Source organism: Aotus nancymaae, unplaced genomic scaffold (genome assembly GCF_030222135.1).
Source record: "Aotus nancymaae isolate 86718 unplaced genomic scaffold, 86718_ANA_hifiasm-v0.15.2.pri h1tg000040l, whole genome shotgun sequence".
Lineage (NCBI taxonomy): Eukaryota > Metazoa > Chordata > Mammalia > Primates > Aotidae > Aotus > Aotus nancymaae.
Genome location: NW_026988454.1, coordinates 109,190,082 through 109,215,326, shown reverse-complemented (window position 1 = coordinate 109,215,326; position 25,245 = coordinate 109,190,082). Strand labels below are relative to the sequence as shown.

Below are 25,245 nucleotides of genomic sequence, written 5' to 3'. Positions count from 1 at the left end.
ACCATTAAAAATAGGAAACACACCAAGGATAATCATCACAGTAGCTAACACTGAACATTTAATGTGTGCTAAGCATCATACCATGCACTTCACATACACTATTTAATTTCATCTTCTCAATAAGCTCAGTTACCAAGCCTGCATTTGGTGGAAAATGGGATTCAAACCCTGGATTCAAACCCTGGGCTCCACAACCTGCACTTTTAACTGTCACTCGTATTGAGATTAGACTAAATTTAACTTTGCTAGGAAAATAGAAAAATGCATCAAACTGGCAACCTACAGATACCTGTAACATACTACTGGGTCCCAAGTAGTTGTCTAAGATTTAGGCGAGGAATACTTTATGCCCAAGACAACCTAAAGCGAAGAAAATGGTGTACAAAATAGAATGTCAGTGAGTCAACAGTTACATTAATTACAATGATTATGTGACACTTAATTTGGTTTTTCTTCCCCATTCAAATGAATCATCAGATTTTGGCGTCCTAGAAACGGGATAAACGAGGTCATGTTAATTCTCGGGTAGTAGGCCTGCTCAGAAATGACATAAAAGCAAAAATAGTGATAACATGATTTTAGTGAAGCTATGACTAAAAAAGTCTCTATAAATAGAAACTTCAGGGAAAGAGAAATGGCTCTACCATGTCCAGTATTAGTTTCTAGAGTCAGAACAAGTAACAAGCTTTTCTCATATCCCTTTTAAAATAGAGATATTCAGCATTTAAGAAAATCAGTTATGAGTCGGGCGCAGTGGCTCACGCCTGTAATCCTAGCACTCTGGGAGACCGAGGCAGGCTGATCACTTGAGGTCAGGAGTTTGAGATCAGCCTGGTCAACATAGTGAAACCTTGTCTCGACTAAAAATGTAAAAATTAGCCTGGCATGGTGGCATACGCTTATAATCCCAGCTACTCAGGAGGCTAAAGCAGGAGAATTGCTTTAACTTGGGAGGCAGAGGTTGCAGTGAGCTGAGATTGTGCTACTGCACTCCAGCCTGGGCCACAGAATGAGACTCGGTCTCAAAAAAAAAAGAAAATCAGCTACAGATCTCTATGGATATTGATTACATAAGTTTATATAACTAAAAATAACATTTAAAAACATAGATTAAGTAGAGTTAAAAGAATGGGGACTGAGCATGGTGGTTCACACCCGTAATCTCAACACTTTGGGAGGCTGAGGCAGGCAGACTGCTTGAGCCCAGGAGTTTGAGACCAGCCTGGGCAACATGGAGAAACCCCATCTCTACAAAAAAATAGAAAAGTCAGCTAGGTGTGGTGGTGTGTGCCTGTGGTTCCAGCTACTCAGGAGGCTGAGGCAGGAAGATGGCTTGAGCCCACAAGGTGAGGTTGCAGTGAGCCAAGATGGTACCACTGCACTCCAGCCTGAGGACAAGACAGAGATCCTGTCTCAAAAAGAAAAACAATCAGGAAAGAGGGCAGAATACTGGTCTACAGCAATGTGTCTGGAATAACTAGTTAGTCTAAGATTGGGAAAGAAACCAGAGGAATGGGCTATCATTAAAAAAAAAAAATCAGAATGTCTTCATCTCCAAAGTGTATCAAAAAGGAAAAGAATTTGCTTGAGGTTTGACAGAAGACACTTACCGAAATACTAGAAAAGGCCTAGGGCAATATTGCATAAGTAAGTATCCACCTTTCTTTAATTGGGGCCTACAGATTAACCCAAGGCCAAGGACTTTCTTTAGGGACACTGATAACCCTCTTCCAACTAGACTGAAACAAGGTAGACTAGACTTTTAGCACTGTGATCAAAGTCACCTGGTCTCCCTGACTCTGTCCAATACCCTAGACCCACTCTCTAACATGAATGTCCTAACCTACTAGTAAGGTTTCAGGGAAGTTCCTCCACAATTTATTCTCCAAAATGCTACGTTTCACACTCAATTGACTAATGGCCACTTTGGCCACTTCACATGTGTCTAGATGTCCTACCCAAGGACAGGACAATTTATAGATAAATACAGCCAAGGAGAATCATGTATGATTCTTCAATCTAAAACACAACTTCTAGGCTTAAGATACCCATTACCAAGTCATAAGCCAAACATCTGACACTTATGTCCAAATGTCGTTTTTTAAAAAAGTGCTCATATCTTATCTATCATTTACGGAAAACCATGAAGGTGATGTGATGCCCCACCCTGTGGATATTTATGTATTCATAAGCACTCTTCTGGATGCAGTGAGCCTGACAGAGTCTCTAACTGTCCAATACAACTAGACTCACATAAAAACTTAATATCCCACTAGCACCCAGTCAGAGATGGAGAGCCACAGAGCCAAGGGCTGTGCTCAGGAGGGAGATCCAGGCCAGGGAGAGGCTTCACCAGAGGAAGGGGACTTCAACTGTCACAAAAGAGACTGGTAGGTTTGGGTAGACCAAGGAACAGGGAAAGGAAATAAGGAAACCGCTACTCAAGAAGAGGAGGCGGGAGTGGGCTGCCACAATCTGGGAAAAATTGTGACACTAGGTAGGCCTGGAAGAGTGTCTCAAATTTTACCTTGACTTATTAAGCAGCCACGTTAATTGGCTGGCACGTGTTAAAACATTCCATTCGACCAGAAAACCAAGTCAGCAATGATTTAAAGCACATTAAAATGTGGATGCTCCATAAATATTTGTTAAATGAATTAACTCTGAACACAGCATCGGGGAAGACTTCATGCAAGTGGCATTTGGCCAGGTTATTAAGGACTTCACAGGGTGGAAGGCCTAGGAGGCAGAATGGTTGATGGATATTACAAGCAGAAGGCACAGCATGAAGAGATATGAAGGTGTGAAAGGACACAGTAGACAGAAGGGACAGGTTATCAGAATAACTCAGTCATCTCTTAGCCTGCTGAGGCTATTCCCTTGAGCATCTTATAAATATCCACTTCTTCCTAGCTGTACCACTGAGGCCCATTTTCTTTCCTGTGGACTCCCAGCTGGCTTTCAGGCACTCATTCGTGCTCCCTTCTAACCACCTCCACGTTGCACCTGAGTTCTTTTTAACCACCAAAATCGATGGGGCCACTCTTGCCTGAAGCCTTTTGACCCCTTGCTCTCTGGATACAGCCTACAATCCCTCACTTGGCTTACAGGCCCCTTCACGCCCAGGCCCACACCTGCTTTCCCTAGCCCAACTTCTGACCCCCTCCCTCCTGCTCACTGCCCCACAAGCCCACCCGTTTCCTTTTCACTTTCTCTAGCATGTCCTGGACTCAGGCAGCTCCCACGTGGGGAAAGCTCCCTTACCCTCCTGTCCCACTTCCCCTCTATCTGTGCACACCAGAGAAATCTTCCCTAATTCCTCCCACAGAGACCCAGACTAGGTCAGATCCCTCTGTGTACATTCTCATCATACCCCAAATATAAATGATTTAACCTATGGTTAACATTTAAGTCCTTGAGGCATTATATATCTGTGGGATAACTGTGAGGCTGGAAAGCAGCCTGGAAAGAAGCCTTGCCCTAAGCACCAGCAAGTACGGTGACTCAGCCATACTGGCCTTCCCGAGAAAGCAGAAAGAACCCAAGGTCTACTTTCCCCACACTGCTTCCAGCAGAGCAGGAGGCACTCACAACAGGCATGCAGCACCATTACCCAGCAGGGCAAGATTACAGAGCTTTCTACCTCACTTGCAACTTTAGAAACTGTGTGTCCACTACTACTGCAACAGGCAGTTATGGGTGACGCTGATCTACAAAAAGATGAGATGACTCTACTTTAGATGAGCTCATGTTTCCACATGCATTCTCTAACTTAGGACCCCAAATGGGCCCAAATCCTTTGAAATAGGACATTCTGCTCCCTCTTAAGACAAGTTTCTCTCCAGTTACTCCCCCTGTCTGCCTTTACTAGCAGGCAATCTGCCATCACCAAAGCAGATCTTTGTCCCTACCCTCCTTGCTCAGGCTGGACCTTACCGTCACAAATACTCTTGATGCCCCACCTATCCCCATGGTGCCTCACCGCTAGATAAATCCACCTAGCAGAACTGACGGTTTTGCTGAGATCTGGACAGTTCCTATAAATCCCTTAAAAGTCCTCCTCCTTCAATGGCCACTCTTCACATGCTACAACAGGGGTGGATGAAACTTGAAAACATTATGCTGTGACAGAAGCAATATACAAAAGGCCACATATTGTATGATTCCATTTATAGAAAATATTCAGAACAGGCAAATCTACAGAGACAGAAAGCAGATGAGTCGTTGGCAGGGGCTCAGGAGAGGGAAGAATGGCAAGTGGTTGATAACTGTCAGTGGTGTCCTTTGGGGATGTGAAAATGTTTTGGAGTTAGAGGTGACTGCGGCAAACAACACTGTGGATGTGCTAAATGCCACTGAATTGAACATTTTAAAAATGGCTAATTTTATATTACGTGAATCACACTTCAATAAAAAAATATCATATAACTTTTTTAAGAGTCCCTCTTTCCCATCCCAATTCACAGAGTATCTTTCCATCCCTCTGCTTGTACTCTGGATCTTTTCCCATTTCTTTCAAGAATTTATTCATCTCCCATTTGCCTTTTACCTTCCATTTTTTCTCTCTACTGATCCTTTTTTCCTGCTGATGAATCAGCTCCAGTGTCCAACATAAAAATCCTTCCCTGAACTTTATTTTCCCCTCAAATCTTATCTACAACAATCCCAAGACCTCATAAAAATCAGCCAGTATTAACAGCCTCCACTTTTCTACCTTCTATATCCCTTTACTTCCGTTTCCAGCAATAAGGCGGCCACACATAGTAAAAAAACCTACCTGCTACCGCACATATAAGACGAATGAATGAACCTACAAATTTAAAAAGAAACTTCCAGATACCCTTGGCATTGCACTGCCCAATGAGACAGATGGGGCACAAGTAGCTATTTAAATTTAAGTGAAATGAAATGAAATTAAAACTAAAATGTCTGTTTCTTTGCTGCATTAACCACATTTCAAATACTCAAAAACTAGTAATAGTGACTACTATACTGGATAGTGAAAAATATATCCCATTAAAAAAACTGAACATCTGGAAATACAGCAGCTCAACTGTACTGGTACCTGATTCAGGTATCAAGGAATCTAAGGTTATAAAAATATTAAAAGAATTCCTTAGAGTAAAATCAAGAGGAGGCTAATGTTCTATTTACAGTCCCCAAAGTAGAGCTCTACCTGATCTGACATTACACAAAAAAGGCCCGAAGAAATCTTTTTGTAACACATAGAATTAAAGGTTAAATGGTTACATAACAAGATGGAGATGTGGGACATGATGCAGCAAATTTTTATTAAAACAAAGGCATTATCCAAAATCAACAGTTTAGAAAAGTTCAAGCGGTATGTATCCAACCGACAGGAACAAAAAAAGAAATCAGCTATTTTAAAACTATTTCAAAAGGTTGCTGATCTGGAAGCCTAAATACTGTAATATATATATATAGCAAAGAGAAAGGGATGAATTAAAAAATAAAATGAACATCTACAAAGCTATTAATGTTACACTGAGACCTTAATCTCTTCATTTACTCCTTGCTGTTTTGGATTTTTATTTTAAAAATTGACCACTACAGCCTTCTTACAGAGCCCCAAAGCAAGGAACCAGTGCTGTTAAGAGGACATGAGCTTGCTTTTAAATACTGTCCTATCTACACAGAGTACCCTACAGATACGTTCATTTGATAAAAAGACCAAAATATTTTCTTTATACTCACTCTGTAAGCTTTTTTCTACCTGGTAAAGTTCACATGTGAAGGTGACACACATAGAGCCTGTGGCATAAATCAAGAAAACTTAGGCAGAAGGAAACAGGAGAGAATGGTTGTTAAAGAAGGAAAAATGTTTTTATAACTAAGCAGAACGCTGGTCCTTCTTTAAAAATGCAACAAATAGGACCTATTACAGGGATTCCCAAAGAGTAGTCCAGACATCCCTGAAAGTCCCCAGGCCTTTTTCAGTTGCTCTGTAAGAAACTATTTTCATAATACCACTACTAAGAGATTACTTTTTCACTGTCACCAAAGTTTTCCAGAGGCTGCATGATGTATGCTATCTCAAAGGATTGAATCAGAAGCAGCTAAGAGGATGCAGCTGTCTCCCATTAAGCCAAATATTTAAGAGACTGAAAAAATGTCAAGCAATGTGTTTCCACCAATATTTTTCTTGCTTTGAAAAATGCTTTTATATTTTGAAATATATTTTGAAAAATATATACTTTATTATCATACAACAGGCTATTTTTAATGTTTTCATAATTGTTTTAAACTCGTATTTTAAAACTGATTTCTAATAAGGTAAATACCAATAGAAATAATCCATATAAACAAAAGCTCTCAGTTTCTCGGTAATATTTAATAGTGCAAATCTTATCTGTTTTTCCTTTTGCTTTTTTTTTTTTAAATGTTTCTCCCTCAGGCCACTTTGTCTAAGAATAGTATGTCTTCAGACCAAAAAGTCTGAGAGCTGTTGTATTAAAAACTGCACATAGAATTTTCCTCTTCTCTCAGGTTTTATTTCTAAAAAGACATTATATATTTAGCTTCTTATCTTAATGGCAAATATCCAAAATACACTTTAAAAATAATAAGCCTCTACAGACATGTCACTTAACAACGGCAATACATTCTTAGAAATGTGTCACTGGATGATTTCATCAGGAGAACATCATAGAGTATATATTTACACAAACCTAGATGTATGGCCTACTACACATGCAGGCTATACAGCATAACCTATTGCTCCTAGGCTACAAACCTGTTTGGCATGTTACTATACTGAACACTGCAGGCAACCACAACATAGCAGCAAGTATTTGCATAGCTCATCAAAGAAAAGGTATAATAAAAATAAAATATAAAAGATAAAAACTGATACACCTGTACAGAGCAGGTACCATGAATGGAAGCTGCTCTAGGTGAGTCAGTGACTGAGGGGTGAATGACTGTGGTGGCCTAGGACATAACTGCACATTGTAGATATTATAAATACTACACTGAGGCTATGCTAAATTTATTTTAAAATTTTTTCTTCTTCAATAATAAATTAACCTTAGCTTATGGTAACATTTTTCTTCTTCATAAACTTTTTTTTTTTTTTTAGGGACAGGGTCTATGTTGCTTGGTGGGGCTATCCACGGGTGTAATCATAGCTGACTGCAGCCTCAAACTCCTGACCTCAAGTGATCCTGCCTATTCAGCCTCCTGAGTAGCTGAGACTACAGGTGCATACCACCATTCATGGCTTTTACAGACTTTCACATTTTAACTTTTGACTCTTTTGTTACAATACAACACAAACACACTGTACAGCTGCACAAAAAATATTTTCTTTATATTCATTCTGTAAGCTTTTTTCTATTAATTTTTCTTTTAAAACTTTTTTTCCTTAAAAACTAAGACAGACACATGCACATTAGCATAGGCTTATGCAGGGTCATCAATACTGTCTTCTCTTCTACATCTTGTCCCACTGGAAGGCTTTTAGGGGCAGTAACATGTGATAACAATGCTTTCTTCAGGAATGCCTCCTGAAAGGCCTGCCTGAAGCTGTTTCACAATTAACTTTATTTTTTGGTAAGTAAAAGGAGTACTTTTTAAAATAATGACAGGCAGTGGCTCATGCCTGTAATACCAACACTTTGTGAGATCGAGGCAGAAGGATTGCTTGAGCCCAGGAGTTCAAGATTTTCCTGGGCAACACAGTGGGACCCCACCTCTACAAAAAATTTAAAAAGCTAGGCATGGTGGTCCCAGCTACTCAGAGTCTGAGGTGGGAGGACTGCATGAGCCCGGGAGATCAAGCCTGCAGTGAGCTGTGATTACACCACTGCACTCCAGCACGAACGACAGAGCAAGACCCCCATCTCCTAAATAAATAAATAAAATTTTTTAAAGGATAAAAAGCAAATGCATAAACCAGTAACATAGTTGTTTATTATCAGTATCAAGCATTGTATATGGTACGTAATTGTACATGTGACATTTTTATAGAACTAGTAGTGCAGTAGGTTTACACCAACTATCTTCACAAACATATGAGTAATACACTAACCTAGGACATTAAGATGACCCCTACTTCTCTAGGTAAGAGGAATTTTTCAGTTCCATTATAATTTTATGGGACTACCATTACACATGCAGTTCATCACTGACCAAAATGTGGTTATGCAGTGTCTGACTAAACTTGTCCTTTAGCAGTTAAATGAAACTTGGAGTACACAGAGTTTGAAGTTTGTTAAAGTAGTCATTTTGGAAATAAGCTAATAATAATGAATACATCTTACACTAAATATATTGTAACTGTATTAGTCTGTTTAGCATTGCTATAAAGAAATACCTGAGACAGGGTAATTTATAAAGAGGTTTATTTTAGCTCACAGTTTTGCAAACTGTACAAGCAGCACAGTGCCAGCATTTGCTTCTGATGGGGTCTCAGGAAGCTTTTACCCTCTATGAAAGGTGAAAGGGGAGCAAGTAGGAAGCAAGAGAGAGAAGAGCAAGAGAGAGATGGAGGCTCTTTTACACAACCAGATCTCACATGAACTCTTCACCATGGGAGGGCATCAAGTCACTCGTGAGGGATCCGTGTCCATGACCCGAACACCTCCCAGTAGGTCCCACCTCAAAACGCTGGGGATGAAATTTCAACATGAGATTTGGAGGGGACAAACACCCAAACTACATCAGTAACTGAAAGTACTCTGTGAAATAAGTTTTTACCAGTTCCCTACTAACTCGTCAGGTTACATTTAGTATGGTATTAAGAGAAATTCGACCCAATCAGCCAAACAGGAGTGAGGTGATTTTCACATTATTGGTAGGCATAAAAACTGAGTTTCTTTAGCCACAGCATGATACTAACTCTCCTTCCAAATGAGGACACTCCTCATGGCGACTTAATCACCAAAAACTAAAATTTAAAATCATAAATAATGAGAAGCAAATTTTCTGTGGTTAAATCACATTAGGTAGTACTGCAAAAAGAATGTATTCAATCATCAAACACTATGTAAGTGCTGAAGTGTTGCTATACATACAAACATACACATAGAAAGGAGGGGGAGGAGGAAAAAGAGGTGGGGAGAGAGAGAAGGGAGAAGGAGTAAAATGGAGACGACTAGAGAGAAAGAGAAAAGGGAGTGGGTAAAGGAGTGATCACTCAAAATGAAAGTCAAAAATTCATTCTTCTGACTTCAACTTGCCACAACACACACTTCTTAGAAACCAAACTTTCCATTTGCCTATCACATCAGTCAGTTTTCAGCAGGTACTAGTTTCTTTGGCTCAGTTTGCTAATCAGTTCAAACCGCATCATGTAAAAGCTTCTTCAAAACGTTAAAAAAACACGAAAGCCGCCCTCCCCAAAAGGGTACAAGTGCAGGGCAGCTTGGGCCACTATGTGGCCCCAGCATCAGTGACTGAAGCTCAGCTGACTCCTTAAAGCAACGACCTGGCTGAAGGAAGAAAAGCAGGTCAGTAAGGGAGAGAGGGGGAGAATTAATAAATAACGTAGGGAGAAAATTATATGACACTCCCTTCTCTAAAATAAGAATCTGGGAGTGACACTCCACCTCTCCAAGCGTGCCTTTCAGGTTTGGGAAGAGTATTCATCTGCAAGAGGACAGTATTAAGGAGAGAACAAATCCTGTGTGAACCTCACTACTTAACTGCTATAAAGGTGTATTACATATCCTCATGTGTCATGAAGAAACTCAGTGCTTTTAAACTAGACCTCTGAGAGATCATCATTAGTTCAGAGCCCACAGAAATTAGTTCACAGCCTTATTTCCTTTCTGGAAATAAGATTAATGACAATTATAATTAAAGCAGTTTTCATGTGTGGTTTATGGAAGTCATTACTCTATTAGTCATACCCCATATTGTTATAGGATTTAAGTTTTTGAATTATACTTGTTACAGTATTCATTGAAAAAGTCTTTTTCACCTATAAGCTCAAAGTCCATAGTGAAACATTAGGTACAAGGACAGTGACCAGGAAGAGATAAAACAACTATGATACCACACTGCCGGTCTACTGACCCCTCCGTCTGTGGTATTATAGAAAGCAATCTCAAATGTCAATATGTTCTACAGTTGCTCTAAAATTGTTTCTCTCTCATTTCCCAGGAAATAGGCTATACTTTAATCACTGCCAACAAGTTAATTGTGAAGGACAAAGGACTTCTGAAAACAAAAACTCTTAGGATGTAAACATGTCCAAAAAAGTGTCTGATGTCAAACTGACATTTTAAAAATATAAGTTAACATGTTATAGCAACAGCATCCATTTCCCCTTTTCCAGCACAAGCCATCAAGTTTTGTTTGGGGCTCCACCCTCCCAAACTCAGTTGGAGAAATCTTACAGTATGAAAACATAGGAGAGGCCACAGCCTGGACCAAGAGACCAGCCAGAGCCAGACAGGATCCTGGGAAGACCTGCAGCACAGGGTAAAATATGCAAGGGAGGGCCACATAACTTTTATCTTTACTTACTTTAATTTACTAATTTTTAAGTATTAACGCATTTTATTTTTATTAAAGTGTTAGAGGGTACATAGAATTCAAATTGCAGCAAAAATCATTCAGGGCTAACACTGGAAAAATACCTTACTTCTAAGGTACATGACACATTGGACTCAAAAGCAGTTGCTGAGTCCCTTTCACTGGAGAAATTTAAAGAAAGGGTATAGAAAAGTTTTGACTAATTCCACCCAATCCTGCATCCTCAGTTCCAATCTCAAGGACCAGTTTCCATCTGATCTCTCTCCACCTACACATGGCAGTCCTGAATCTCAAAATCAACAAACCAAAAACTGAATTCATCATCCTCTCACAACTTCCTCATTTCTGTTACCTGCCCTATAACTTTCCCAGGAATCCAGCCCCAAAGCAGGGTGGACTCCTCCCTCTGCACTGGGCACCAGGATTCAGGTCCTGTTGCTGGCTCCAAAATGCTCACAATGCCCTATTCACTCAAATTAGCACATTCAACAGTGACATAAAGGAAAGAGTTTAGATAGAGAAACCATTTCTGGTGCTAGCTGCTAGTTCCACAGCTAGCTGTGTGACTCTGGGTAAGCCATTTAAACTCTCATTCTTAGTTCTATCACCTGTAACATGAAAAGGCCAACTTATTTCTAAATTCCCAAGCTCTATGAGATTTACAGAATTTCCATCCACTTCTCTTGATCCCCAAAGCCACTATGTAGTTGAGGTCACCATCATCTCCCAATCAGATTAGTACACTCTCTCCTAGTGGATCTTTCTTGCCTCCAGTCTTGTGTTGCCCCTCATCTGCTGAAAGTATCTGTCCAGGTTACTCACCTGCAGAAACCAGTTAAAGACTCCTGGGAAAATGACCAAAACCCTCCCTGAGCCCCAGGGCCCATGTGATCAGAACCCTATTTCCCTCTGGCTTTCCTTGGCTACTTTCTGTTCCTCACATGCTCCTCTATCCCCCAACTACCTGCCCTCTTTTGCCTCTGAGCCTTAGATTCAATACTCTGCCCATTTCCTCAGTTCAGAGAGTCTTGCTTAGTCTCCAGGCAACCTTTCCTGATCCCCTCCCCCTAGCACCAGTCTGATTTAGGTGTCCTTCCTGTTTACTCCCATAGCACACCTTCACAGACATCTCAGAGGCCTCATCACTGTAAATATCTGTTTATTTTGTCAGTATCCTCCCCCGGACTCTCCCAGTTCCAAGTAAGCGGAGGCTGCTGGTCTCGTCCACCACTTACGGCACAGACAGCTGGGTCTTGCCCAAATTCTATATACAGTAGCAGTACTTTTAGCTGCACATGGCCACCCAGAATCGAGATGAGATTTTCCAGCCACTTGCAGCCATGGGTTGATGTTCTAGCCAATGAGACATAAGCATAGTTGCCTGGAGGCTGTTTCTGAGAACTTCCCTTAAAAGAAAGCACCGTCCATGCTTCTACTTTGTTTCTTCTTCTATCCTGCTGCTTGGAAGATGGAAACTACACTAAACCTGACAGACATATGATGAGCAAGGAATTTATGCAGGGTCATACTAGCCTGAATGATCTGCACAGTCTTTCATAGGAGATACATACTTCTACTTTGTTTCAGGATCCCGTCATTGGAACCACTATTATTTTGGCATGCCCATCACTGCATACATAGCCACATCCACAGTGTAATAATAAATCACCTGTTCATCCTAGTATATACCTCATCATTCCTATTGGATCTTTTTACTGGTAACTGTATTGGCATGTGTCTCTGTAGGGTCCACATCCCTTAGCAGAGGCTAACACAGAAAAATGATCAACAGTGAGTGGGTCTGAGTAACCAACAAATACTGACCAACTAGCTACTGAAGCAGACAAGCACCGTCCAACATGTATGGTCTACTTTAGCTTGGGCTCCATGTTGCTGCTAACCAAAATAAGGTTAAATCACAGCACCAGGCCAGGAACAATGGCCCACACCTGTAATCCCAGCATTTTGGGAGGCTGAGACAGGCAGACTGCCTGAGGCCAGGAATTCAAGACCAACCTGGGCAACATGGTGAAACCCTGTCTCTACTAAAAATTTAAAAAATTAGCTGGGCATGGTGGTTCCTGCCTGTAGTCCCAGCTATTTAGGAGGCTGAGGTAGGAAGACCACCTGAGCCTGGGAATTTGAGGCTGCAATGAGCTTAGACAGTGCCACTGCACCCCAGGCTGAGCAATGGGAGTGAGACCCTGTCTCCACAACAACAACAACAAAAAAAAGAGTGCCGGTTTCCACTATCATTTTATTATGGAGTATCTGAGTGCCTAGATAGCAAAGTTCACTCTATACTGTCATTGAGAACAGTGCCACCAGACTGGTCTATCATTGGCATATTCTGCCTGAAAGCCCTAACAGGTAATATGCAGGTAAGCAAGGCCTTTAAAATAATAGCACGTGTCACCTCTGCTTCTAGGGCAGGTGGGATGGCTAGCATTTTTTTTTTAACCTTAAAGAACTTCAACCATTTTTACTATAAAAGTAAACTCTGATGTTTGTGATGGGCTTACTGGTAGGATTTCTGGTACAGAACATGGGCACCAGGGCCTCCAAATTTCTTGGATTCATAGCAACAGGGGTCAACTTCCAGCAACGTCCAGTGAGGGTGTCTTTGATCTCCTTGGAAGCCTCATCTACATATTTTGGGTAACAAGGCACCAGGGCTTTGGAGATGTACTGAAGGAGAGCAAAAATCTGGACCATATAACCACTACCCATCACACGAACATGGATGTCCATTCCAGCAAACTTATCCAGAAGCAGACCTAATTCCAGTAGCTTGGAATGTGAGCAGCTTGATCATCTCCAGCGGCCCCTCATTCACCTTGATGAAGCCACTGCCACATCTGCAGAGCACCACAGCTGTGGCCATCTCCTTGTATATGAAGATCTACACAGACTGCAGCCAGCGAGCCCTTAGACGGCATGTCTCCAGGCGTAGGTAAGAGCTCCTCATTGCACCACGCCACAACCAGAAAAGGTGTCTAGCAATTTGTATGGTCTGAGAACTGTTGGTATTCTATTCCTTCAGGCTGGAAGCAAGGCAACTGGCCTTCTAAAGTCTCCTGCCCAGGCAGGGTCTTCATTTGTGAAGCATTATATATTCTCAGGCTATCAAGGCATACTCAGCTTCACACAGCCGTTGGCACAGATTATAGGACTGGTAATATTTGAAAGGTACATATGTATTTAGAGAAACATTCAGGCAAATAATTGCTAGATACTGACACTACATGCCAGATAAACATGCCAGACACTATGCAAAGCGCTATACAGGAACTGCCTCATTTAATTTTTAGGAAACAAGAATAGGGAGCCAAGGAGCCAAGGAGAAATGCAGTCTTCCAGGAAGGATCTGATGTGTTATGGAAGGCTGGGGCAATGTGGGGAAGGGGAATAAGCTTAGAAGGACAGAGAGGAGCCTGAATGGATAATACTTGGTGACTGACAGTTGAGCAAAGTTGGTTAAGAGCATGGTTGATGAGAGAGAAGAACACAAGCATTGCTTCCAGCTGAATGGCTTGGGCAAATTGGTGGAGGATGGTGCTTCTGACTACGCTGGCCAACAGGAGAGGTATGTGGACCATTCAATGATGAAAAGTTGAGTCTGGAGCTCAGAAGAAAAAGATGGGCTAGAAATAAATATCTAAGGGTGGATAGTGGGTGGGTGGATGGGTACTTGAACCCATGGGGCAAGTGGATCATGCAGTGAGATTTGGTCTTCTGACAGTACTTTGCAACTGTCCACCTACATTTTGAATTTTAGGAGGTGTTTTAAAATATGTCAGTCTGATTACTTAAAAAGATGGTTAAGTTCAAGCCTGAACTCTGTACCAGGGGGTCAGCGAAAAGTACTTACCTTACTGTCACTGTCACTTCTCTTGGGGTCACACTGAGCACATTCCAAGCCCTACTACTCCTTGCAAAAGGAACAAAAAGGAGCTGCTCTGAAAATGAAACCACTCCAGTGTTTACAGCATTCTCCTACGAACATGAGGTCCTGGGATAATTTCTCCATGGGGCTTTCTGGAGAAGCTCCCACCTGTTTCAAAGGGCAACTTCCTTCTCGGATGAAGCATCCTTGAAGGATGCTTGAGAAGACAATCAATGGCCAAGGCAGATAACAGACACCAAGATACTACACACGCCTTCAAGGGTTCCCTTAAAGCCTGGGCTTAGGCAGTCTGGGCTCTACTTCAATCATATTCTGAACATCTAAACCAAAAGACTGCAATTGTAATAATTGGGAGGCGAATATTCAAAAGGCGTTTAAGCAACATTTTCTGCTACGGGCAACTGCTGATGATTCTTATCTGATTGCAGTCTCTTAACTGATGTGATTACTTGAAATATTCAAAATAAATTATCATTTGAGGAAATTATCACCTGAGTTCTCCAAGCTAAGGTGCGCAAAATATACAAAGGCAGTGATGCCCTCAGCTGAAATTAAAAGACGGTGGAGAAACATAATAAAGATTAGCTATGCAACCCCTCAAAAGAAAATGTCTTAAAAGATTTTAATTCAAGCCTGTGTAACATAAATAAGGCATATAACACAAAAACACATTTCTTTTTTAAAACTCAATGTATACGCCCACATTTTATAACTGTTCTTTGAGTATGAGGGTGAGTGAGGAGAGGGAGAAGCAGAGTTAAATGTGTAAAAAATAGGAGAAAAAGAAGCCTGCTACAACACAGCATTTTTTAAAGGGACACAGTCTAGTAATTGTGTATTTATCTCCTCTACAAAGTGTCTCTGAAACTAACAGTTGTTTTATCACCTGTTCACATTCCATGTGAATATATAAGCCACCCCATGAATTTTGTGATTCTCTTATTTTAGGAATGCTGATACTCACAGTCATTACAGTGTTGTCAAACCTAGTGTCCCACACCCAGAAAGAAAACTCAGTTCTGAAAGGGTCTAAGAATCCTAAGAGAACTGAAGGTGGTGGAAAACTTGTCTTTTTAGCCTGAACACCATGGTCCAGCACAGCGACACTTAATGGGGCCTGTATCAGAATGTTTTCAAAATACAGTCATGCATCACATAATGACCTTTAAATCAACAATGGATCACATATAAAATGATAGTCCCATAAGATTACAATGGAGCTGAAAAATTCCCATTGCCTAGTGACATCATAGCACAGTAATTCAGATTCGTGGTGATGCTGGTGTAAATAAACCCACCATATAGCCAGACCTGTAATAGTTTCACACATAAAATTATGTATAGTACATAATACTTGATGCTGATGATAAACAGCTATGTTATCGGTTTATATATTTACTATATAATACTTTCTATCATTAATTTAGAGTGTATGCCTTCTAATTATGTATTTTTAAAAGTTAACCATGAAACAGCTTCAGATAGGTCCTTCAGGAGGTATTCAGAAGAAGGCATTGTTGTCATAGGAGATGACAGCTCCATGCATGTTACTGTCCCTACAGACCTTCCAGTGGGACAAGATGTGGAGGTGGAAGATGGTGACCTTGATGATCCTGCCCTGTATAGGCCTAGGCTAATGTGTATGTTTATTTTAGTTTTTAACAAAAAAGTTTTAAAAACTTTGAAAGGAGAAAAAAAGGTTGAAGAATAAGGATACAAAGAAAGAAAATATTTTTTATGCAGCTATACAGCCTATGTTTTAAGTATTACAAGAGTCAAAAGGTTTAAAAAATTTTGTTTATAAAATAAAAATGTTACAATAAGCTACAGTTTATATATTAAGAAATATATATAAAAATTATATATATATATTTTTTTTTTAAACTTTTATTATAAATAAGTAGAGATGGGGTCTTGCAATGTTGCCCAGGCTGGTCTTAATTGCCTGGTCCCACCTTAGCCTCACAAAGTGCTGAGATTACAGACATGAGCCACCACACCTAATCGAAAAATATTTTTTTATAAACCTAATGTGGCCTACATGTACAGTGTTTATAAAGTTTAGAGTGTACAGTAAAGTCCTAGGACTTCACATTCACTCACCACTCACTGACTTACCCAGAACAACTTCCAGTCCTACAAGCTCCATTCATTCATGGTAAGTGCCCTATATAGTTGTACCATTTTTTATCTTTTATATTGTATTTTTACTGTTATCTTTTCTTTGTTTAGATATATAGATATTCGCCATTGTGTTACAGATGGCTACGTATTTAGTACAGGAACTTGCTGTACAGGTTTGTAGCCTAGGAACAATATGGTATTATCATATGCCCCATGTATGTGGTAGGCTATACCATCTAGGTTTGTGTAAGAACTCTATGATGACCCCATAACAAAATTGCCTGAGGATACATTTCTCAAAAAGTATTCCCATTGTCAAGCAATGCATGACATGTATGACTTATATACCTGATTTACATTTTTACCCAAGGGAATCAGACGATCTAGAGATGGAGGCTCCCTAGGGAATATGGGTGTCCTTCCCTCCCAGTCCACATTTCTCCAGGTTTATATACCTTGTAAATCAAACCCTGATGGGGCTAGGACCAGGTCAAGAAACCAATGCTGGATGCCCTTAACCAGTCACACTAGACCAGTCAGGCTAGTGAACACCGATTCAACTGGGCTTTTGAAAACTGATTTCTTACACTAACAATTATAAAGCTATTCTGTTTACACTTCTGATTATCTCTCCAAAAGAGGTTGAAGTTCAAAATATCTAAAATAAGGAGTAATAAAAGAAACAAAAGGTCACCCTTTCAAGTACTGATCATAAAGATCTATTAGCTTTCTTTGTCTAAACCTTTAGTTACTGTCAACAGAAGCCATATGTTGATCATACCGTCAACCTTCCACACTGTAACAATGAATAAGAAACTCAACCTTGTTTCCTCTCATGTGTCTACAGCTGCAAATGCAAAGATCACTACTTATGTGTGACAGATGTACAGCATAGCAGGGTGGCCAAGGTTAGAGTCTTTAAGCCAATCTGCCTGGGTTTGAATCCTGGCTCTGCCACCTGCTAGCTGTGGATATTTGGACAACTGACTTAACCTTTATCTTAGTTTCCTCATCTGTAAAGTTGGGGTCTCTACCTCATGGGCTTTTGTGAAGCCACAATTAATTAATATAAATTGAGCACTTCAGTAAAGTGCCTAGTATGTGGTACCGAGCACCTGTATTGAGCACCCACAGAACATCTTCATTCTCTTTAAAATTTCCAGAGTATTCCGTTGCCCAGCTGTAGCACAATTTATTCTTCTCAAGGACATTTACTCTACTAAGTCTTCCAACCTTTTGCTATTATAAACAATGCTTCAATAAACATCCTATACAACAGAGAGATGTTTTTTTACTGTGCTAATCAAATCAAGTCAGTGCTCCACCTAACTTTCAAGGAGAATACTGATGGTTTTAACACCCTCCAAAGTAGACACAGGACTAATACCTTCCAAGTTCAAGATAGATCCTAGAGTCTCAAGGAGGTAGAGTGACTTACCTGCTGAATCCCTCACAGCCATAAGTGGCAAAGGTGGAATCCCACATAGGTGCATCACTGCCAAGTCAATCTGCTTTCTACAGCTTTCCTTACTTAAAAGAAATATAGGAGGTACTCTTATAAGTGCACCTCAGATCCATAACAGAGATAAATATGCAGAAGCTCAGACAGAAGCAAACTCAAATTTTCACAGAGATACTTATCAAATAACATAGGCTGATGGAGGTGTCAAGGACTTCTGTAAATACTGAAGTATTATTTCTTCTCCCAAAGACTGAAGCAGAAGTACCCTGAATACCACCCCTAGGGAGATACACCACATTTTCAAACTCTCAGGAAAGCAGCAAATGAATAATTACCAAATATGGTATCATGAGAACTATTCTTTGGGGAAGGAGAAATTCATAACATTCACTTTGTTGTAGCATTTGCTACGCCAAGATCAAAAAGAAACAAGAACTCTGGGGTTCAGAAACTCAAAATACACAGACCTGAGTGGCCAATTTGCCCGCATGGCTTCAATTAGGTCTGTTCAGCATGGGCTTATAAGAGATTAATTCTGACAGGATGAAACTGCTGACATGAGGAAAAGGATGGGATAAATGTGGAACTTAACAGAGATGGAACCTATAATCAACATGTGCTAGCAAGAGGGTACCTACCTAATATAAAAGATTATAGTTTAAAATCACAGGTATATTTCAATAAAATCGTTACTCTCCCAATTACAGAAATCATGCCAGTATCAGCACTGAAATCTTAAAATAAGAAACTTTTCCCTAAATCCCAGTCAGCAAATAGACATCAAATAAAAGGTATAAAGTCCAACCTAATATCAAGGAATACTAAGACACACTCTTGCCTGAATGCAATTACAACTGTACTTGACACAGAACAGGCAGAAGTGGATAGAGGAGCAAAGTGGGAATTTAGTCTTTCTAAAAGGTCACCAAGTATGAATATTGTAAATCCGGGGACCACACAATTCTAAAAGTGAATGCCTTCAAGTCAACTAAAAATGTTACCATGGAGGAAACAAGCTAGTGGGAACCAAAAAGGCTGGTAATAACATCTATGGGTTGAAATTGGGGTCAGGGGTGAGCGTTCCTATTGCCAAAACTCAAAATCAGGTCAGGTTAGTTTCCTGAACAATTCACTTTGCTAGGCCAGAACATTTCCAGCAGTTATGTTTTAATCTCATAAAGAGAAAGTCAGCAGCAGCTGCTGCTGTTGCAATCTCCATCATCAATTCTGACATTTACCTTCCTTTCTTTCTTATTTTGGGACAGGGTCTGGTTCTGTCACCCAGGCTAGAGTAGAGTGGCACATGCAATCATGGCTCACTGTAACCTCCGCTTCCTGGGCTCAAGTCATCCTCCCACCTCAGCTTCCCAAGGAGCTGGGACTACAAGCACATATACCACACCCAGCTAATTTTTGTATATATGGGGTCTCACCATGTTGCCCAGGCTGGTTGCAAGCTCCTGACCTCAAGTGATCTGCCCACCATGGCTTCCCAAAGGGCTGTGATTACAGGTGTGAGCCACTGTGCCCAGCTGACATCTACCTTTCTAAGATTGAAATGATCTCACTTTCATTCTCTATCCCTGGCCAAACAAAAACAACAACAAAAAAGAAAAATTTGCTCTAGGCAAAAATGAAAACAATATTGATATTTCATTTTAAAGGAAAAGAGACCAATGCTCAGAGCTGCTTTTCTTATGGTTGGTGGCAAGTTAGGACAAGAAACCAACGCAACCAGGTTCTATACAAGAATGAGACACTCTACTTAAACAATCATGCCTTCCAATCTTCTCAAATTACTTGTTTTAATAAACAGACAAAAATGTATGTGCTTTACTATAAACCTACAACATGAAGCTACATGTGTTTTAAGATCTATTATGTAAGTGGAGGTAACCCAGTTAGGTAAAAGAAGCCCAGAAGCCTGGCTCTGCCAGCATCTGGCTGCATGACCTTTGGTAATATTGGAGCTTTCCTTTTCTCACCAGGGACAAGTATAGGAGGCATCCCAATTCTGTAATATTAAAATGTGGAAAGTTACCTGCAGCGATTTTAAGATGCCACTGATTATAAGCTGCATCTCTACCCAGATGTGAAATGTGAAAAGCTGACAATGGATGAAATGTGGCAGAAACATGTATTTGCAGAAAGGCAACGAAAAAAATGGATCAGTCAAAGGTTGGCCGTGAAGAGGAGGAACTGGAAGAAATGGCTAGTCTGGATATCTATCTAGGCTGTGGGGCTATTTCCATCTGATCACAAAGCTCCCTCTTCTCTTTAGAAGAGTAACCCTCCTCTTGTTGGCCCTCAAATCCAGTTGGTCTTCAGGTCCTATCCTGGACACAGTCTCCCACAGTTACCTCTCTCCAGTCTGTGCTCAATTTCACGCCCTGGCTATCTCTAACAGTCCCACACCAATCCACCCTACGCTCTGACAAGACTGTCTTTCTGGAGCACAGAACTCATAGTTCTCATTCTCATTCAAAAGCTTATTGGTGGTATTCTACCAAACACATTAGGAGAGGGAGCAGGCCAGGGGGTCAAGATGATCTGAGCTGGAATGCTTTGTGACCTCAATCAAGTGTCTAAACTCTGGGCCTCTATTTCTCCACCTGTAAAATGGGAATGCTTTAGCACCCATTAATAATAGAAATAAGTTATCGGGAGGGGCTCAATGCAGGGTCTGACATACAACAGCTCAGTAAAAGCCATTATTACTACATCAATAACTTGCCTTTTTCACCTTTTCTTCCACACCTGCCTTCTCAACAAGCTACTGCCAATCGTGCTATTTGCTTTTTGCCCAATGATTCCACACTTGCTTACTCTCTAAACTCCTCCTTGCCTAGAACGCATGTCCTGCTATTCCTGCCTGTCAACTAAGAGTCCTTTATGAATTGTAAGGCTAAATTCTAATTCAAGTCAATTTAGTTTAATCCAATCATCTGTTCGGTTCTTTCAGTCCTTATAACAGACACTGTAGCTGACTTCCTGTGTTCTGCAGGCCCTTCTTGAGGAAATGTAACTCCACTTCCTTGGTTCTGGGATGGGCCCCCAGCTTATCAAACTTCCACTGTTCCAGTTATTGCTTCAAGTAACCAAGGCCTAAGTCAATCACCTTAAGGCAAATGACTCTTTGGAGGGTGGAAGTTGGGAAGTCCCCTTGTGAGACTATGGTGGCAGTTGCTGTCAGTCATCTTGGAAAATCAGCCTGGGATATGAGACATCTGAGGGGACTTCAGAGAAATGGAGCAGAAGTCCTGCCCTCAGGACTTTTCAGGTCAGATGCACAGGTAAGTCTGAGTTGGGTGTTCTGTTTCTTGCACCAAAAGCATCCTGACCAATTCAGCAGTGCTAGGCCCTGATATGTCTAAGATGGATAGCTCTGCCATAAAGCTTTCTTAGATATAAAAATACAAGTTTCCCAGAAATCTGCTTCTGACTCTCTTTTGGTCCAAGGTATAGATTAAGTATGTGTATACAGGGCTTAAAGTATACACCAAATCAGGAAACCCTCTGGAATCAGGAACTGTTGTCCTTCATCTTTGTATCCAGCCTCCTGCACCCATAATCAGTAACTGAGAAGTCAATTGATTAATTTTAAAAATGAATCAAGTGTGGGATACAAGGAAGGGAACAGATTTCAGGCAGATTTAAGAGACAATAAATGGTTAGTCTTGCATGAATTAAGAGGAACGTTTAAAGGTTAGATTTTAAAGTTACAGAGTAACAGTGTTACATAATGGCACAGAGCTCACTGGACAAAATCCTGGCAGCACAGGGATATATGAAGGAGCAGGGATGTTGCAGGAGACAGAGCTACAGGAAATTTGGACAAGTCACTTGTCATTTCTAGACCTTAGGCCTTATTTCCTCAAGTCTTTTTTTTTTTTTTTTTTTTTTTTTAAAGTTCTGGGATACATGTGCTGAACGTGCAGGTTTGTCACATAGTATACATGTGCCACAGTGGTTTCCTCCACCTGTCAAGCCACCATCTAGGTTTTAAGCCCTGCATGTATTAGATATTTGTCCTAATGCTCTCCTTCCCCTTGCCTCCCACGACCCAACCCCAAAAGGCATGTGTTGTTCCCCTCCCTGGGTCCATGTGTTCTCACTGTTCAACACCCACTTACGAGTGACAATACGCAGTCTTTGGTTTTCTGTTCCTGTGTTAGTTTGCTGAGGATGATGGTTTCCAGCTTCATCCATGTCCCTGCAAAGGACATGAACTCATTCTTTTTTTTTACAGCTGCATAGTATTCTATGATGTATATGTGCCACATTTTCTTTATCCAGTCTACCATTGATGGGTATTTGGGTTGGTTCCAAGTCTTTGCTATTGTAAATAGTGCTGCAATAAACATACATGTGCATGTGTCTTTATAGTAGTCCTCAATTCTTAAAAACCGGGCGTTAAAAACCTCACAGGAATGTTATAAGAATTATGTGTGGAAAACAACCATTTCGGTACATGTGCATATCAATAAGTACCTGAGACAGAAAGCATTCAAAGAAAGATTTATTTATGGGTAACTAATAAGAGGATTATCCTTTTGACAACAGAAGAGCTGGGAGACAATGAGGAAGAATCCAAAAAAAATTACAAAATGTTTTAAGAGAGAGGAACGTGGACCGGAAAAAAAGAGGTGAAACTCTCTCTTCACACTTTCTACTAAGTACCTAGGCACCAAAGTTACCCTAAAGAAAAGTAAACAGTTTTGCTTTGATTTGTATAATTCAAGCTGGAAATAAGACACCCAAGGATGGATGCTCACCTCTAGAAGCAGAAAGACAAGCAACCATTATGCAGGGAGCAAAACAGGAGGTGGTGTAAAAAAGATTCTTGCAAACACTGAACATCCACATATTAAGGTCTGTAACCAAGAAGAAACTCTGATCTCAGGGATTGAGAAGGAAACATTTTCAAATCACCATTTGGCAGACCCAATGCTGGGCTCTTGCTTGTATTATCTCTTGAAATTCATAATAATTCTGCAACATAAAACCCCCATCTATAGACAAGGAAACTGAGTCAAGAAGGTAAGGTCAATGTCTAAAGTTACAAGATATTTTTCTTGAAAAATGTATCAAATTTTATTAGACTTTCTACTGTCACTTTTCAGCAAAGTTCTGTACTACATTCTGTAACATTACCTATCTGTAACCATAAATAAAAATGTCCCCTTTGTCTTCAGTTAGAAACGAAAATGCAAAAAGAGAAACAGTTACAGAAAAAGTTTCTGGCAATAACAAGTTAGAATCTAGGGTAAAAATCTAAAAGGAAAAGGAGTAACATGTCCCTTTCAAGTGCAGAGCTTTCCTGGAGAATCCCAGGCAGTGTCTGAGCTACTAGAAAAGTAATCCCACTTGTCCCCAACCACAGATGGAAGGCTAAAACGTTTGTCCACGGCCATCTAATGCAAAACTGCCTGTCTCTGTAGATTCTGCACCAAATGCTGTTGACTGAGACGTGCAAGCAAAACAAGTGCAGACCAACAAGTTATCTGCTAAGTGGTTAGGAGAACGAGTTACAAAATCTGACAAGCAACATCACCTCTTCCGTACAACTCTATAAAGCACTTCCTGCCACGGGTCCCGCTATTTAAAACAAATAAGGCTGCTCCCTCCCCGCAAATCCCCTCCAGCACCTCTCCGTTCTTCAGTCCAGCTAATAAACCTTGCACTGGATTCTTCCGAAAGAGAACCCCCCCAAACCCCGACTTTGCATAACTTGGGCAAATTTTGCAATCAAGGAGCTTAATTCACAATTGTGGATGGGGCAGGAGGTAGGTTTGGGGGGGAGTGCCAAGTGCAAGAGCAAGACACAGTTCAGCAAGAACTACTCTTGCCCTAGGCATTACTCCCTCCACTCGAGGTGGCGGTGTGGGAGAGTGGCGTGGAAACAGTACAAAGGCACTTTTTCTTACAACTCGCAACACAACACACACTCCAGCTCCCCTGGCCCAGGGCAGGGCCGCCCGTGCGCTGCGCGCCTCCCCCGCCACCGACCGCTCCCGCCTCTCCAGCGATCAGGCTCCCTGAAAGGGCCGCCCCGGTGGCCCCTGAGTCCCCGCCCTTTCGCTTTACCACCAGCCTCATCCCTCCCTGAGTACCGAGGGCTGCCGTTGTCTGGTTTTAATAAAAACTGAAGTGGTCCCGAGCTAGCAGGCTTCCCATTGAAGGGCGGAGGGAAGGTCCGAAAGGCTAACGGAAGCGGTGAAAAGGGGAAAAAAAGAAAAGGCCGCAGCGTCCCCACAGCGGCGCCCGGTGCCCGCGGACCCTCTCAGGCTCTTCGAACTCACCCGGGTTTCGCTGCCTCCAAAGAAAGCGCGCTCCCTCCAAGAGCGCTCCCCCGTATCTCCCGCCGCGCGCTCCGGCCGGCAGGGCTGGAGGACCCCAGCGCACAGACCCATCCCTCCCGCGTCCGGTCCGGGCACGGGGTAGTGCTCCACGGCGCCTGTCAGCGCGCACAGGTGCTACCGCAGTACCGAGGCCGCTCCCGAACGCCCTGCCTCAGCCCCACCGTGGGGCGCCCGCCCGCGCCCGCACCCCTTTCCCCGCGCCCCAGGAGCCGGGCAGTCCCTCGGGGCCGACGGGGCTGGCGGCCGCGGGCGGAGCGCGGGCCGCCCCGGCAGCTCTTCCTCGGCACCAGTCTGAGACCTAACGGCAGCTCCCTGCCCGCGTCCCGGCCGCGCGCTCGCGCGGGTGTCATGGCCGAGCGGCGGCCCCTGGCGAAGTTTCTCGGAGCTGACGGCTTTACCTCTTGGCCGGAGGGGCGGCAGCAGCTCTGAGCAGCAAGGCGGCGGCGGCGGCGGCGGCGGCGGGAGCGCGGGTGGCTGCCGGAGCCTAGGAGGATGTAGGAGGAGGCACCGGGGCGAGGACCCGCCGCGATGGGAAGAGGAAGGCGCCGGCTGTCTACAATCAGAACGTGGGCTGACCGTGACGTCACAATGGCGCGGCCAGCCAATCGGGACTCGAGAGATGAATCAAGCGCTATGATGTCATGGGGCCCCGGAGCCAATCGCGGGACAATAGAACTTTCGTGATTGTAAATTCCAGACTCCGATGCTGTAGGGAGCCTACGCCGGGGCTGGCCCCCATCGAGTTCACGTGTCTCTGGGCAATATTTTCCCCTTTCTTCCTAATAAGCCTGCGTGGATCGCAGAGCCTGCGCAATAGCCTCGGTGAAGTTCCCGATGCCCTGAACTCTGGTTCTTTTACTGCCAGGCGTGGCAGGAGTCTGTGGCCGCGT

At 42.1% G+C, this 25,245-nt stretch overlaps 1 protein-coding gene across 4 annotated transcripts in view; it reads right to left on the bottom strand.

Annotated features, from left to right (window-relative positions):
- Window positions 1-24,894, bottom strand: part of ELOVL5 (ELOVL fatty acid elongase 5) — an 80,136-nt gene extending 55,242 nt beyond the window's left edge. The window contains exon 1 of one of the 4 annotated variants that reach the window (XM_012441539.3): window positions 24,296-24,894. The gene's annotated coding sequence lies outside the window, so the exon portion shown is untranslated. Of the gene's footprint in view, window positions 1-20,034; window positions 20,059-24,295 lie in introns of those variants that run through there. The other 3 variants (XM_012441543.3, XM_012441537.3, XM_064360976.1) reach the window with 3 other exon arrangements.
- Window positions 24,895-25,245: the final 351 nt, after the last annotated feature.